The sequence below is a fragment of the Camponotus floridanus genome, unplaced genomic scaffold (genome assembly GCF_003227725.1).
Source record: "Camponotus floridanus strain SB8 unplaced genomic scaffold, Cflo_v7.5 scaffold10, whole genome shotgun sequence".
NCBI lineage: Eukaryota > Metazoa > Arthropoda > Insecta > Hymenoptera > Formicidae > Camponotus > Camponotus floridanus.
In genome coordinates, this window is record NW_020229215.1 from 629,941 (window position 1) to 643,451 (window position 13,511).

The 13,511-nt window shown below is 38.2% G+C and overlaps 2 long non-coding RNA genes across 3 annotated transcripts in view; one reads left to right on the forward strand and one right to left on the reverse strand.

Annotated features, from left to right (window-relative positions):
* LOC105255346 overlaps window positions 1-4,635 on the forward strand; it is a 118,158-nt gene extending 113,523 nt beyond the window's left edge. For both annotated transcript variants that reach the window (XR_889519.3, XR_889518.3), the window contains exon 4: window positions 3,965-4,635. This is a non-coding gene — a long non-coding RNA (uncharacterized LOC105255346). The remainder of the gene's footprint in view (window positions 1-3,964) is intronic.
* The window catches only part of LOC105255345, a 183,073-nt gene that overhangs the window by 35,459 nt on the left and 134,103 nt on the right, over window positions 1-13,511 (reverse strand). The gene's annotated exons all lie outside the window — the stretch shown is intronic.

The following is a 13,511-nucleotide window of genomic DNA, read 5'->3' on the forward strand; positions in this document are numbered from 1 at the left end:
CTGTGCACAGAAAAAAAAAACAAGTGTCAAATCAAAATTTTAAATTTCAACAATATTATAGTCTTATTTTAATATTGTAATTGTCACCTCGAGAATATATAATTATTTAATTCTACTTTAAGAAAATTATAATCTTTGATTTAAAAATAATTTATTTTCTATCTAACATTGTTTCTTTTCCATTCCAAGAAAATTAAATCTTAAATCATAAAAATATATTTTTCTTGATTGAACTATATAAAATGGCTTCGTTCAAGTAGGCAATTATTCAAGCAATTATATTTTTCTTTAATTAACGCAATATAATCTCATTTCAAGATTTCCACGTTAAAACTAAATATATTTTCAAGACAAAAATGTCCTTTTTTCTGTGTATGAAATCCTATGATTTCTCTTTCATTTTTTATAATATACACTATTATTTATCCCTAATGAAAGTACAAAATCGCAAAAAAATAAATCACAAAAAGATAAAATTAAATCTTAAATCATAAGAATATATTTTTCTTGATTGAACTATATAAAATGGCTTCGTTCAAGTAGGCAATTATTCAAGCAATTATATTTTTCTTTAATTAACGCAATATAATCTCATTTCAAGATTTCCATGTTAAAAATAAATATATTTTCAAAACAAGAATGTCCTTTTTTTGCTGTGTGTGTGTATTTTAAATGGTCGTGGGAAAAAGAATCCTCATATGTATCTCGTGACGCGGATGCAACTTGCACCGATCGATCGCATCCACATCGAACATTGCCGAGGATCGACAGGACGATTCCTCCTCGACTGATAATGCCATCCAGCACGAAAAGCAGCGAAGATGAGGATGAGGGGAAACGGCAGCGGTTAAACGGCCGGCGTTGCGTATCGAGATATCGAAGCCCAAGCTCCGCCCGTTCCGCAGGAGCCCAGGGTCCACCAATGAAGATCTGAAACCACCAGCCAGCACGCGACCAGTTGGGCTAAGGGCAAACGTAAAACTCACCGATCGGCAAGATAACTGGTGTTTAACACGCGAGCCGAACCGGCATTAAGCCCGGCCCACCGTGCGATTTCCGCGCGCTCGTTCGCTCTCCTCTGTCTCGCGGCGATTGATTTACAGCCCCGCACCGGCTCTTCTTCCCGCGAAAAGAAAAGAAGACGAGGCGGGAAGGACGGGGACGAGGGACACACGCACACACGTGTGCGCGGCATCCGGCTCTCGGGGGAAGAAAGGTGCTTTCTCGCCGCGCGTTACTCGTGCAACGCCAGAGTTCGTTGCACCGGACTGACATGAACGCGGTCCACGTGAAGCCTCTCCTCGTTCGCCGGATACTCGACAGATTCCCGCAGTATTTTGCACTTACAAGAATTCAGTGCAAGCAAGCATATGTATCTTTAAACAGAGCCATCGGCGAGCGGAGGAGGTGCCCTTTGTTAAAATGTTTCCGTGGGAATATCATTATGTTCGGCTCATTTCCAATCGCACATGTGCTCATTCGCTGGAAATGCATGTCAATTGTTACATCAACGATGGCTACAATCATTGGGGGTATGTATATCCAGCGATTGCCCATTGTTCCAACATTAGCCCCCTTTGGCCATCTAATATATCAGCGGTAGCTATGCGGATATGCCCAATGACTGTTGATATATTCGACGATAGTTTGAATAATCCTAGATGCTAGAGGGGCAGCTTTGAGCACATTCATTCAATAAGGAAGATAATTTCAATTATTTGCATTTTATGCAAAATTCAAGTATTATCTAATAATCTTTAGTGCATTAATAAAAATTCCCACATGGTGAGTAAATAAAAATTGAGGAAATAAATAGAGCTCTTTAATTTTGCTATTAATGCCGCGACAAGTTCACGGAGATTCAAAGGCTTTATAATGCTCATTTTATGCGTTCACACCTCAAAAGCGATCGGGCAACAACAGTTTTGCGAAACGATCGCCGTCTATCTTATTTTGCAGAAATGTGGCGACGGATAAGTATCGCGCATCTAAAGCGATGGTTAAAATTCAGTCGCGGCCCGCAGCCGCCCCCTCATAAAGGAAGCGTCGGTTCATAAATTGCCCCCTCCCCTTCCATGTCCTTCTCTCTCCCCTTCCACCTCATCCACGGCGCAACGATCTCAATTTTGAGGGTGCCAGCAGGAAACTACCACCCTCAACAAAACTTACTGAATTCATTATGGGACGAACAAAGGCACCACCGAGAAGCCTCGGGCGACGTGCTCGTCGCGCGCCGTTGTAGGACGATGTAGTGTTGGGCCCCGATGTGTTGGGAAGGGCCAATCGGGACCCTTCGTGGCGTAGGGAACCCTACTTGTGACGCCGCGACGCTAATAAGTGACAATTGCCTGCCATTAAAAGTGTCGGTCATTGCGCCGAGGGAATGGACGTCGTGCTTTTTCTGAATACAATGGAAGTTGTACCATGGCGGAGAAGTGAAACGTAACCGACGAGAAATGCCAAGAGAGAGAATAAGTAACTATAGCCAACGTGACTTAAAAACGACGTGTATTCTTGATTCAATTTTTAATCGTGAATCATTTTTATTACTATTAGAATTTCTAATATTATGTATTTTTTTTTATAAAAATTCTTCAGTAAAATTGAAATCATGTCATCAGTTTATCAAAATTTCTTTAATAATATGTAGAAATAAACATATTTTGTCCATTTTTTTTTAATATGTATGTATTTTTGAAAATTATTTTATATTACAATTTCCTTTTAAATTAAAAGAATTTAGTGCGAGATATTATTTTCAAATCACATTAGAGAGATCACGGTAAAATCAATATGCATATTACAAAGGCATATCAATAAGAATATATACGTTTCGTCGAATTCGATTAAATGGGCATTATTTTACGTGAAATTCTTGGCCGGATTTCATTCCATTCCCGATTTGTGGAATTTGATTCTGCGGGAGGTATGCGCACGAAATCGGCATAATCGTGTTTGTTTCGCATTACCTATCCTCGCGGGCGAGCAACGTCGGTGCAGGAATGCGGTCCGATTATTCGGAGGAAGCCGTAGGATCCGTCCCGAGATCTTCGTAACGATCGAGACGTCAGAATCGCCGATAACGCCGTTCGAAAAACCCGTCATGAATTCTTCATGTCACACCTCGCGCCGAAAAACTCTGCAACGAATCCGAAAACCTTCGATCAAATCGACAAAAAATTGATGACGCAGAGATGTGTTTATCGATTATGATACATCCAACATATATCTAATTACGATTCATAAATTTGAGGATTTAAGTTGGGTCAAATTTTCGTTAAAAAAAATTATAATCGCGTTAAAGATTTGATAAAAAAAATTAATTAGAAAAAAAATGTGATAATTAGCATAAATGTAATAATAGGACAAGTCTTTCTTTTGGCTGTATCTTCCTGTTTACAAGTTTCTTCAACGTACTGACGTATACGATTACATCGGAAGCCCCTTTGGCATCATTTTTTCAATGTAAAATAATAATGGCCGGTGAACGAGAGCAACAGGCACCAGGGAAAAAACCGACTTTTCACGCCCGTAAGGCGTAACTCGTCGCGCGCCGACAGGTGTGTAAAATCATTTAAATCGCCGGATCAAATTCGGTCATGATCGAGCTGAAATACATGCGGAGGCGCGCGAGCAGGTGTTGTGATCGAAGAGAATGAGAAACTACTTTACTGTTCCTGCGAGAGAATAAAAAAACCAATCAAACATACCATTCGAATAATTTTAATTTAATAAAGTAACTTGCATACCCAATATAATTCCTACATCATGTTTAACAGAATAACTTCAGCAGATTAATTGCAGAGTCTGCATTACTTATCGATTGAAAAGAATTTTACATACATATTTGCACAAAACTTTGATATTTAAAAAATCACTATATTATACATGAAGCACTATAAAAAATTGCTATACGATATATAAATGTAAAATGAAATACAATCATAAATCTTTTCTGCCATAGATTCCGAATGCTACTTTGTATTGATCAGCTGAAAATGACGGGAAAGGATCAATTCTTCCAAAAGATTCAAAGGAGGCCGAAAAGTTTGGGAACCGCTGGATCGAAGGAGCCTTGCCTTTGCCAGCGTCCCTCTCCCTGTCGAACACGCCTACCGTCTGATCTTGTAACACCACGAGTTCGATCGAATTTCACGGCGTCAAGCGGCACGAAGAGATCTCACGAAGTAGGCCATCTTTTTTATCGCATCTTTTAAACGCCCGTCGTGGATCCCAGCTGCGGATGAGGTCGCGACGATCCATCGACTGACCTCACTCTCTTTGACAGGCCATTTCTAGTCTTTAACTCCGGGAAAAAAGTACGCGAAAGAAATTGGACATATCTTTTTCGTAATGAATCTTTTCAGCACTTTGTGTATTTTCTTTCTAGACTATTTAGATAATATGCACTTTTCTTTCTAGACTATTTAGATAATATGCACTTTTCTTTCTAGACTATTTAGATAATATGCACTTTTCTTTTTAGACTATTTAGATAATATACACTTTTTCCCTTTTGTCTTTCTATCTTTAAAAGCTATTTGTTATCTTATTTCAAGTGCATACGAAAATAAATGTCGTTTATGAAAAAATAAACTTGATTATTCTACAAGTGATGCATGCATATGTTGTATATTGCAGGATTTATTTTATATATTTAATCATGTATATGTATTATATGTGTAAAATTTTTGTTTGTCATATGAATCGTATATAAAAGATGATGTAATTAAATAATCTGAAATATCTGTAATAATATTCTCGATAATTTTATGCTTACAAAATGAGATATTATTTTTAAAAATGAGCAAAAATTTTATTCAAATCAAGCGTTAAAAAGCTAGGGGATATATACAAGTAACGTCCTTGTGTTTGTATCATCGCGTATAGTCTGGTTAGCGAAATTTATTCTTGCGAGAAAAACAGCACTAGAGGAACGCACGTGACTCAAGAGTTCGCTCGGAATGCTCGGCTGCAGAATCCTCGTGGAATCCACACGAGCAAATTTCCTATTTCCACAATGCTGTCGGACCGCCGTTCCTTCACACACCCGGCGTTTATCGTCCGCCAAAGCTACACGAAAGACGCACACATACTTGCGCAGCTACTTAGGCCGATATTACACTGTCTGCATGCGGGTACTATAAGGTTGGCAGATTATTGATGAAGCCGCGGCCGCGCGAGGCACCGCACACATCCTGCTCGCGAGGATACAGTTATGATTGCTACAAGCAACGCCGGAGCGTTGCTAACGTTATTAACGTGAGAAAACGTGACTACCTTCCTCCCTCTGTTCTCTCTTCTCTCCTCCTGGCATCTCGAAGCTCGGCACTTGACATTATTTTGCACGTAATACTGGCGGTAATTGCGAATCCATTTAAAGTCCATTTAAAGCAGGGTGCATACTTTTCGAAAGCAGGGTAGAATTTGACAAATATATTTTGAGGAAATAATAATTTCCCAAGTTTTAAATGTAGCATTTATGATCAAAACCACTAATATAATATTTATATAAACCACTAATATTAATTTTATGTGTATAAAAATCTTACATGTATTCCTTAATTTTGAAGCTATAAAAAAGTAATAAATGATGCATCGTAATAACATCTTGTTACTAGAGGAATACGCGGAAAGAGAAAAAAAGTTATAGCGGATGCATCGAACGAGGATTTCTTTCGATGATTAGCACGCGACCGATCGTATAATAAAATTAATTTCCGCCCAGGTGGTTGACACGACGCGGCCGTTTGTTTCCGGTTGCATACGGTCGAGTATAAACGGCCGGATGACAAGGGAGCCTATCGAACCGGGAGAGGACAGTGGGGCCGCATTCCATCGGGTTAAGATTTATTTGCCGAATAAATGTTGAAGAGGTATTTTTAATGGCCGACAATAGCGGCCCGATAGTGATCTGAGAAACGTATTGTCACTGGACGTCGTATATAATCCCAGAGGCATCGACGCGACCAACACAAAAAACGGACGCATATCGCCCTCCCCCTCTTTTCTTTCACCCATTCGCTCTCGCCAGGATCTCACCTTCCCTCGAAGAACGTGTCTTTCTTTTTCCTTCTCCTTTCTTTCTGACTTATCGGTTCTAAAAGCGAATTTACACGATTTACATTCCTGATGATCAAATTTTTTATTCAAACCATATTAAATTACCTGATGTAATCCGATGCATTTTTATTCTTGACTTTAAAAAAGATGCAAAGTGACGAGGACACGTGGCTACTTTCTTTTTAAAACGTATTACATTAAATGATAATACTAATCATTGATATATTACTCTAGAATATCTATTCTATTAAACTACGTTTGCGATAATTTTTTAATATCTCTCAAGATTATGATATATTAAATTAACCCGTATTCTTTAACATTAAGATTTATAAAAAATTGTAAAATATTTTGCATAATATTGTGTTCTCACATACTTCAGGAAATAGTTTCCAGCTTATGTGTGTTTTACTTTTTGCACGATCATCGGGTCATTATTTAAATACGAGCAAAAATGGAATTTTAAACATTTTTGCGGAAATGCTATTTTTCCACGATTCACTTTCTTTCGCTGCAAGAAAGACTCATCCGGAATGATCATCCAGAGTGAATCGTATAAATTTGCCTTAAGAGAGAATCTTTCGCGCTCTCGTCACACCATGATCTTTCCTTGTTCTCGTTCCCTTGATCCACGTTTATTCTATCTATGCCTCTCTCTTTATTTCTTTTTTGCTTGCTCACTCCTGTCTTTTCCCTCGTCTCTTTCTTTTCATTGCCTCACGAGCAACGACGACGCGCGTCGCCAAGTAAAGCCTTTGAAGTCGATTCTTTTGTAAATCGACGTTATTATTGTAATTGAATACTTGTCTCCCAGAGGGGTATCCTTTCGGTTCGCGTACTTATGACGCGGGGATCAAATCGGATCTAACGCCAAGAGCAAAGAACGGAGTCGGTAGTTGAAGCTCCATGCGAATCATGCTTCCACTTCAGAGCTTCCAATTTAGAGCGAATAACTATCGTGATTTTTTTTCGAAAAAATAAATATCACATTTAATGGTAATATTCCGATGTTAATCTCTTTTTTCAGATTCAAATTTCGTTTGCAAACAATTAAAAAAAGAACAAAATTACTTTTGGGAAGAACTTATATTTATGAAAACTTATTCATTTCGCGGATCGAAAAATCAGTTTTTTCTTTTGAGTCAATCTTATTATTTATCATTGTATTATTTGACAATCTATTGTGCAAGAAAATTTCAAAATTTCTGTAAATTCCATCGATCACAATTATTTCCTGTTCCCGTCTAACGCGCGTATAATCGTCGCCTTTCTCCCTTTCTTTCTCTCGGGCAGACCGGAACTTACAAGCGCATTAGCGTACACGCAGCGTCTTGTTCGAAAGTTAGAAATATCCGTTTTCCCGACGAGAAGAGAGAGAGAGAAGAGCGAATCTAGACGCAATTATGGGACGGCGTCGCGCAGAAGCTGCGTTTAATTGGACGACTTCCAGGCGCCACTAGGATATTAGGAGCGGCAACATCTCTGGAACGGAGAAGGGTCGAGCCGTCAGGATCGTGTATCGACTAATGTCGCTTTAATATTGTACCGAATTATCAGTCGCCGCGCCAGACCAACCGGATTAATTAAGCTAATTATTGCTTACGCTCGGATGCACCCGACCGAGCCGTTTCGCACGGCTGCAGACGCGTTTCGAAAGCGCGCGTATAAGATCCGCGATTATTGCACGGATGGACGGTTCGCACGCGACAAACATCAGCGAGAAGCGCGCTCGCGAATTTCCGACCAAAGCTGCCGACATTCGGCAAACTGAAGCTCCCAATAAATCGGATTTCCGCGTGAGTTTCCAGTAACGAAATTTCGAATTAATACCTAACACTTTTCTTTCCGTCGAAAGGATTGTATACGTGAGCAGTTGTTTTATACATGTATGTTATAAATAAGTGCTTTGTCAACGCGCGAATAAGATTAAATTTTAATATATTTAATATGCAAAATCTGCCCATCGCTGGAAAATTATATAATCTCGATTAATATCAATGTTAAATCGTCGATATTGATAGATTTTCTATATTAAAATAAATCTAATATTAAATATTTTAATAGGTTAAATTAAATTGTTAATTAAAACTTATCTAACCGCGTATTTGATTAATTCGAAAATGAGACTATTTGAAACGATCATATATAATACTAATTAATATTCGCGTTATTAATTTCCTCGTCTTTAATAATGAAAATAATGTACGCGATAATTATCGTAGATCAGCTGTTTATCGGTATTAATATTCCGCGGAGTCGCATATGCGCGTTGCACTTGCACTTTCTTTCATCGACGATTTCGATGTATACGGCTGGTTGCGCATCGTATTTATCGAGCTGATCTCTATCGATGCTGTTTTTCTTGTTATTTCGATGATCGTTACCGTTATTGTAGCAACGCTCGCAAAGACGATGGTGAAGTGCACTTATATCGCAGTCGAGAGATACGCGTTTTGGCGCGATACGCGCCGAGCGTATCGGATTCGACACGAGTAAATTTCGCGCTCGCGTTCTCCCTAAGTTGCACCTTAAGGATTACGCGCTGAAAGGTGCTGAAGGAATCTCGAGGCTGCAGCATCGAAGTTACGCTGGTGCAAATATCCACGCTTGAACGCACACGCATATCCCTGTATTCTTCGCTAAATGCGTTTTATTTTATCGTAACTAATACATTTCCCCCCCAACGATGTTCAAGACAAATACTTATTTCCGCGATTTCTACCTTAATTTTGCGCAAATAAGATTATACTGCTGATTTTATTTTTGTACCTCTCGTGACATGTTTTTTCACTGTTTTATAGAAAATTTATATCTTGCAAAAGTGATAGGTAATTTAGTTATTATCTTAGTTTATCGAAAATATGTAAAAAGTGTTATAAAAAATATTTATATACTTTTACCTCGCTTTTTTACTCTCTTCTAACAATTATTCTCAGATTATCGATATTTAATTAAGCAAACATTTATTTGTTAAATAATTTAGTACGTCGTTCTTGCATTTTGTGTAAAATCTTTTTCAAAGAGGATTCTTGAATGTTTTCGTAGATACTTGTTAGATAGATACTGCTCTACAATATTTACTAATTCAAACGGTTATTGAACTTCTCATAAAGTCCAACAACATGGCGAAACTAATTGTATATCGATCCTAATATCGATTTATTGCCTAGATAATTGTATAATCGGCTTGCGTGCATTTCGCTGTTTAGCACGTTAAGCAGATCGATGATATTTTGCAACGCGCATCATCATCCGTGAATTTACTCGCGCATCTGCCATAAACGACGTTGTTGCAATTTCGACTCGGGACATCGCTCCTCTTCCATTGCAAAATTTCCAAAGGACCAATGAGACCGTCATAATTTCCCAGGCATATTATTTCGACAAACATTTCTCGAACCGACGCGACGCGGTATCGGTTTATTTTTGCGCGTAATGAATTCCGGTTCGACGAATTTGCCGTTTTATACACTGTATTTGCCGAGGTAAAATATTTAATTGCAATGAAGTAACTTACTGCGCGGAATTAAATTATTCCGGCACGCTTGGGTTTTTAAATCCGTTCAGCTGCGTTTCATCATAATGATTTGCGCATCTTTTTTACGTCAAAAATACATGCGTCAATATTTATCACCTAGAATAAATCTCAAAATTAATATTTGTGTTACGAATAATAAAGGGAAATTTAATATGAATAAGACTTTTTTTTTTAAAAACAAAGTACAAATATTATTTTATTTATAATATAATATTTCTGAATAAAATATTTTTTTCATGCAGTATTGCTGCTCTTATATACAGAATTTGTTGTATAAGAAAAATAATATTTTGAGAATATAGTATTTTTCGTAGACTTCATTTGGAACTTATTTTTGTAGTTGTAATAGAGTTGTAACGGCGTTCGCGCCTTTTTAGACACGACGAATTTTTGTTTAGCATGAAATCGATGCTACAAGCACGAGCAATGATTCGACGAGAGAAATGGCGATTAATCTTGTCGCCGCCCTTAGCTTCTCCTTTTCCATCGTGAGCATAATCCACGATGCTGCTTCAGGTTCCACAAGGAAACCATAGATCCTCTCTCTCACCGCCATGTCTGCCGTCCTCTCACCTTGTTCGAAACAAGACGGGCTTACACGCGTATTTATGTATAACCCGCGTCTTATGCTCGAAAGCCCGATGTACAAATTTCGAGCCCTTCCGGGCGAGGAAAGCGTCAGAGCGAGAGATAAATTCCTCTCAAGAATTAAAAGATGTAAAACAAGAATTCATCGTTCTTGATTATTATCAGACATTACAATCTTATAAATGATAGAAAGACATCGATTTTATTTTATAATTAGATTTTATTCCGACAAAAGAATTTATTAATCGTTTCATTTATTCACATATTCGATTTTGCAAGATGAAAAAAAATACATTTAAAATTACGCATTAGAGATTAAAACGTATTAACTTTTAAAAATAACATGTCATTATACATGTTCCATGTTTTAGTTGAAAAAAAAAATAATTATATGAACATGTAATAATTATGTAAAATTATATAAACACATGATGACATCATGACATGCGGAAAAATCAATTTGCAATTGTTTAATTTAATGTGTTAGATTATTAAAATTTTCAATTACAATTTTACATCGTAACATTATTATGCGATATATGTAAAAGTAATTATCATAGGTGCAGGCAGTGTTGATATGACCAATATCGCTTGCAATTTCCTCGGACGAGCGTATCACGTACCATCTAGAAATTATCACAGCGCGACGTCGCTCCATACGCAGTTGCAATCTCTGGGATGTAACTGCGCGCATATATGCGCCGTGCACGGTATAGTAATCGGATCATAATGTAATCTGCGATTGGATATAGCGGCCACTCGCTCGTGTGTTAAGCAATCGTGTAATCGATCCGATCGATTACGTGAGAGGGGAGAATAAATGCCGGAATTTGGAAATTTTTTTTTCCAAAGGCTCACGCGAGATAAAATCCAACAACGATAGAAAATTAACCCAACGCAAGAATTTGATATTCGCAGGACCTGAGAATCGTGAACTTAATTATGCAGGCGTTTAAAAATCAACATCTCACAATAGCGTCGAGAAATTACATGGCCGGGACACGCGAACTCTACGCGAAATTATGCGCTGTTACATCGTTGCACGCAGTTACAATTTCTAAAATGTAAGCGCGGGCGTCGTGCCCGGTATAGTAATCGGGTCATAATGCAATCCGCGCCGATGGATATATTCGACGACCGCTCACGTACTCCGGAATCGTGTAACTTTATTGGAAGACGACGAGGGACTTCCGTCCGGTTATCTCTTCGAGCCGACATGGCCGCTCGTGGATCCTGAAGGGACGCGGACAGGGCGCAAGGGGTTGGCACTAATAGCCCTTAAGTTGGATGAAGTTCGCCATTGTGCGAGCCGTCTGGGCGTACGTGATCAGTTTTACCCTTGGATAATCGCACCACCGGAAGCCTGATCTTCCTATCGTCGTACTTAACTGTAAAGACTCGCACGGAAGATACTATATTCGTAGAATTTCTGCGAGGAGATGCGAAATGTTTTGTAGGTTTTATTTTTTTCTAAAATTGTAAAATTGTTAAAAAATAATAATACAATAATACATTGCGCAATTTTAAAATTATTAATATCTAGAGCCATGTGATTTATATTAGTAGACTTTAATGTCTATTTTTTATCCGAGATTAATTTATTCAAATCTTTTACGTGCTCAAGTCACGTTAAAAGAGAGAAATCATTATCTATGTGGATAAACTTAATATTCGAATGATTATTTTTCAAATATCAGTTATGAAATTTTTCTCTTAAATTCTAATTTCACAATTTAATGACACATATGGAATAAGCGATATCGAGAAAGAATTCCAATAACTAGCTCATCAGAAAAATGACATATTGCCTATCATCGCAGATATAAATTATGTTTCGACTATCCGGAAAAGAGTAAAACACTTTGACTTATATGCTTCCTGTTGAGTACCGTACAGAGTTAATTCCTAAAGGAATGAATTTATCCTTCTGTCACTTAGCAACCGCGCTGCAGCGTCCGAAGATCAATCTCGTAGCGGTAATCCACGCCGCGCTACCTACAAATTACTCAAATAGCGACTCGACAACGATACAACGATGTACGTGCCGTTGACTCGACAACAGTACAATCATCACCGCATGATCGTCGATGTCCGGCGCGACGCGATTACACGCGTTTTACAATGACGGAAGTCGCGAAGATGCGCGAAGGGCACGAAGGAGAGGGTAGAGGCGGTAAGTTACGCGAAGAAGCATGCGTTAATGATTTCGGCAAGGTTTGTACACACCGGCCACATACATCATAAGGGCCCGTCCACAAAAGAGAGTTAAACTTACCGGCGACGATGACCTCACTGCCAGTCATCGTCGATAATGACCCTTCTCCTCTCATGTGCCTTTCCTCCTCTCTTCCTTTTCCTGTTTCAACAATTCCTTTCCCCTCTCTCTCCTGCTCTTTCTCCTGTCTTTCTTCTCCTGTCTTTCACCTTTTTATATCGTCGTCTATTAATTGTACATCGTATTAAAATAAATATTAAAATAAAATAAATAAATATTTTATTTTGATAAAATAAAATAAATATGGCACACCTCGCAATCAGTGATTTCTCCTTGAAAGATCGAAATGTTTTGCATGTAGTCGCTCATTAATTTATAATTTGATTTGCGTTATTTATCCATTCCAGACTTATCTCTGCATTACTACACTCGGTGCATTTATTTATAATACATTGCTTCTTTCTTATTACTTGTATATTCTCCGCCCTGTATATTTCTTTCGTATATTTGTCAAGAGAGAAGACTCGCCTTTCTTTCTTCTCCCTCGTCTTTCCTCGTTCTCTTTTTCTTCTACCGCTATTTCTTCCTCTTCTGCTCCTTCTCCACGCGTCTTCTTTTTTCGCGAGCGCACATACACGCGTGCCTTAATGACGCGCATGCAATCCGCACGCGTCTCCTAATAACCATCGTCATTAGCGCACGCGGAACCAACGCGCCGCGAGGAGGCGAAATTTTTGGGCGCGGCGACGAAGCTTCAACAATACCACCCGTCATTTTCGGCGCGCTCGCGTGGGCACGTCATTAAGGCTTCTTTTATAAACGCATCTTTTGTCGCATTTCCTAACGCGACAATCACAACACATACCGAGGATGAATAGTATCAAATGAATTGATTTATGCACTCGATATCTGATTAATTATACAATAAGGAAACAATGCTTCTTTCATTTTACTTATGAATCTTGAATCGATATTTATTGTAAAACTTTTATGTTTAATTCTTATTTATTACAAAAATATGAAATTAACGAAAGGAATAAGGCTCCTATTTTATAACCTAAGAATTATTGTTATTTTTGTTAATCCATTCAAAAAGTGGATTCCAAA